Raw genomic sequence first — 4,450 nt, 5'->3', positions numbered from 1 at the left:
AAAATAAAATCATCAACCTTGTATGTGTAGAAACCTGAGAGGAAGAGAAAAAAGAAAGTGGTACAGGAAGACGAACTCTTTGAGGATGAGTTTAGCCTACAATCATTGGCAGCTTCCTTACCAAATTCATTGAGCATGTTGTGCATGTGGGATGAGGTCGGATTCAAAGATAAGAAGGCTATCACCATTCAAATTGAGGATGAAGTGTTTGGCCATGCACGGAAAACATTTATACTACGGCAAGATGTGCACAGAATTGCAACCATGAACGAATTAACTGGGAACAGCATAGTGATATACCAGAGGTAAAAAAAAAAAAATTTTTGATTTATTTCTAGTAAGTACCACGTGTTATCTCATTGGTGTATCAATGTGAATAATCTGTTGCTGAATTCAAATTGGTGTATATGCTTGTAATTAGGTACCTCTATGATGTCTTGAGTCAATATAAAATGTTGGATATGGTTGCTTTTGTTGACCCTGCGATGATTGGTGCAATTGGGTGTGGGAAAGGTCAAGAAAGGTCCCAACATATAAATGAGAGGCTGGTATCTGCAAAACCTGGACAGATTTTCATGCTGCCATATAACTCAGAGTAAGTAATTTGATAACTGAATGCTAGCAACTGTTATATATGTAATAACTTGCTTGTAGTGATACATGTGGACTGATAATTAAAATCATATTATATTGTTATATAGTAAACATTGGGTGCTGACTGTTGTGGATCCTGAACAAGAAATTGTTTATTTTATGGATCCCATGAAGAGGCGGTTTACCCACCGGAGAATGGGTTTCCATTGTTGATAGGTAAGTTATAGTCATACAAGTTTGAATAATGCAATGTTGAGTACAATGGCTATTTCTTGAAACCTGATAGTTTATGCATCTATTATGTTTTAGTGCAATATCTATGTATAATGCACACAAGGGTAGGAAAGGCCGAAGTTCACCTATATGGAAAAATTTGTCGGTATGTATGTTTTTCCTATAGAGGATTCTGGAAGCAAATTTGTATTAGGTTCCATGATGATTAATTTTGGATTCTTTTGTTTTCGCTATGTTGGATTCACTGCTTTTAGGGTATTCCTCCTCAACTAAACAACAAGGAGTGCGGCTATTTTGTCATGCGATACATGAGGGACATCATTGAGGATAAAGACTTTTCATTTGTTAACAAGGTACCATAAAGCTTGTTTATTCTATTTGTGTTCCAATGAGCTTTTTATGGTAATTTTGACATGGGTTACTTGAATTCTTTTCAGTGGGAGAGAAGAAGCAGCCTTGTTTATACCCAAGTGGATATCGATGAGATAAGGAATGAGTGGGCTAGGTTTGTGGTTAATAGATACGTGTAGGAGCCATCACTAGCTGATGTTTTTGGAAAGCATGATGAAATTTTGCTTGTGCTGATAGATATCACATGAAACAATTATCAGCTTTTGATTCATTCATGCATCGGTCTAGCTAGACTAGGAATGCTTTTTTTGTTTGTCTAGTAGTTTAATTATCTAGTTAGATGTTTGGTTGTACTTGACAAATGTAACTATATAGTTACACTAATTATATGGATCAATGTGGCTTTATATGTACTGTTCATTTGGTAATATATGTACTATTTTTGTGGTAAAATATATGCTGCATTGTTTCTGGAAAATTGTTCCAAGCTAGCTAGGTAATGGATGAACAAACAACAGTTCACAAGAAGTTGTGAGAAGCAAGCTCAGACAACACAACCTCAAATAATCACACAACTGGTTTATAATGTTCACACAACAGTTGATAAAAAGAATATGTTGTCTGAGAGAACCTCATACAATTTGTTAAGGCAATCCAAGTTGTCCAAGGTTAAGTCATACAACACAAGACAAAACCATGTGTTGTATGATGATAAAAGAGTTCAAAATTGAGGCTTCTCCTACAACAGTCACTGGTTGGTACCCAATTTGATTACAATATTCACACAACGGATAACCAAATATAGTTGTTGTGTGAACTAACAACCAACAACAAAAGAAAACAATCTCACACAACAGAAATAAAATGATCACTGTTGTCTGAGTAATCAACAGACAAGGGAGATAATTTTACTTTAGTTGTGTGTTACTTACCTCAGACAAACAAATATTAAATTATATCCGTTGTCTGTTATTAGTCTCAGACAACAAAGAATGAGTTATATCCGTCATGTCACTACTAGAAATCTGTTCATAGTTTCAGACAACAAAAAATGAGTTATATCCGTCGTGTCACTACTAGAAATCTGTTCATAGACATCTCATGTTTTAAATCGGTCAGACTTGCACACGATGTAAAAACGTAATCTAACATCGTTTTACGAAAATACCGATTTAAATGTATATCATTAACATTGGGTCTTAAAATGACCGTTGTTAAAAGTTTTGTTTAAAAATTTGCGGGAACCTATTTTTGCAAAACGCGCTAAGTGTTTTAAGTGAATTGAAGAAGCGGGTACTAAATCTAAAAACTTCCACACTTAGAAAAAAAATTTAAAGCCCGATCCCAAAAGTTAGACAGAAAACCCTAAGCTCTCGCGCGGCCTCCATCTCACTCGAACTCGCCTTCATTCTGAACTCACCCCAAACTGGATCTCCTCCCAAACCCGACCTCCATCTCCTTCCTTCCTTCATCTACGTCCTCAGCTTCTTCGGCATCAACTCCGTCCGGTCCGGCATCGACTCCGTCCAGTCCGTCCTCAGCTTATTCGTCGAAGCATTTCTAAACAGTGTCGTTCCGTCTTAGCCTCTGGAATCGAAGCAAGAGAGCGGCGGCCAGTCGGCGCGACTCACTTCTGAGAACGACTCCGTTGTGGGATTCGAAGGATTTGCCTGTCGAAGGATTCTAGGAGTCGACGGTCGGAGACGAAGTAATCTTAGTACGTATTGTTCTAGTTCTATATATGTAAATGATAGAGTCAATTTCAATCGTTTTACTTGTTGATGGTATCAGGCTTGTGGGAGATTTGTTGTGTTTGTACTTTTTTTGTTTTGTTTTGTTGCAATTCTGATTGTTTGATAATTTACAACGTTTGACAGACTTCCCATCGTTGGGGTGCAGAGTAGCATAATTTACAAGGTTTATTGTGATGCCCCAGAAATTCGTATGTTACTTTCCGAGGATTTTCCGGAATTTAAATTGTGGGTATCGGACGTTTTCGTGGCTCGTGGATGGAGCGGAAGTGTTTTGGACGAATTTTTATTCGTAAAGTGTGGAATTAGGGGGGGGTTTCAAGGTTGACTTTTGATACGTTGAGATTCTCCGAAAACTTCCTTCACGAAAGTTGTAGAGCGCGTCGATACGAGTTCGTGGACATGCGGAACGCAAGAATCGGAGTTCGTATGAAGAAGTTATGAGCTTCGGAAAAAGTTTCCATTTTAGTATATATGGGATTTTTCCAGAAAATTATTCATAAAATCAGATTTCCATTTTGGGAAGGATTTTTCTCTCTCCTCTCTCCCGAGTTTTCCCGAGCAGCCATCTTCACCGAGCTCGTTCTCCCTCCTCCGGCCACCAATCGACGAGATTCTTCTTCCTATCTCTTCGCCTCACTCCCATGTAGCACCCTGTGAAGTTTCACTATGTGGGTAGACCTGTGCACGACGCTACAAGGCCGAGAAGTCGCACGGTGGAGCTGCAAATCGCCTTGATCGGAGTCGGAGATTCCGGCCACCTTTGCCGGTGTTTCTTGAGGGCTTTTGAAGCCCATAGGACGTTGATGCTTCTCCCAAAGCGGCTTGGGACGATTTCACTCGTGGAGGTCGAATTTTGGAATTGAAATTCTAGGGTTTCAATCGAGCTGTTTTGTTCTAAGGTAAAATTCGATCGATTGGTTCATATTTGGACTTTGTTGTAGTTATGAAAGTTGAAATTGGGGTTGAGATGAAGAACTTTGGTGTTGGGAGTTTTGTCAAATTCCGACTTTGGTCCGGCGGCGGTGCCGCCACTGTGGTGGTGTTTTCCGGCGGTTTCCGGCCACCTCAGGGATAGTTTCTGTTCCTGAGTTCGATCTACTCGTCGATACGAGCATTTCGATATATTGTTTGTAATTTTTGGAGATCGTATGAGCATGTTGTGATTTTTACGGTTTCGGACCGTTTAATGTTTCGATCCGTGAGGATTCGAGCGTCCGATCGACTTGTGAATTTGGTATATCGATCGTGGAAGTATTTCGGAGACATTGGATGGTCTCGGATGTGGTTTCGCCTCGATTGGCGTTACTTTGGGAATTTTGGTTCGAATTAGGGTTTTCGAATGTTATTCCTTGTGTTTCATTGACTGAATCAAGGCTGTACTTCCTTAGGTGCTTGACAGAGGACGTTCTGTAAGCAGTCTAGTGGTGTGAAGACGCAGCGGGAGTTTCGAGGTGAGTAATCTCACAAGGTTCATTATGAACGGAATTACCATTATTGTTTTGGCGTTAATTATTTAA

At 39.4% G+C, this 4,450-nt stretch overlaps 1 long non-coding RNA gene across 1 annotated transcript; it reads left to right on the top strand.

Moving 5' to 3' along the window:
• The first annotated feature begins 545 nt into the window (after positions 1–545).
• Positions 546–1,117, top strand: LOC121052213. Its single transcript, XR_005808469.1, has 4 exons — positions 546–595; positions 702–810; positions 904–973; positions 1,083–1,117. It is a non-coding gene; the product is annotated as an uncharacterized LOC121052213 (long non-coding RNA).
• Positions 1,118–4,450: the final 3,333 nt, after the last annotated feature.

The sequence above is a fragment of the Rosa chinensis genome, chromosome 1 (assembly GCF_002994745.2).
Source record: "Rosa chinensis cultivar Old Blush chromosome 1, RchiOBHm-V2, whole genome shotgun sequence".
In the NCBI taxonomy this organism is placed as follows: domain Eukaryota; kingdom Viridiplantae; phylum Streptophyta; class Magnoliopsida; order Rosales; family Rosaceae; genus Rosa; species Rosa chinensis.
Note: the sequence above shows the minus strand (reverse complement) of the source record. Positions and strands in the feature narration are given on the sequence as shown.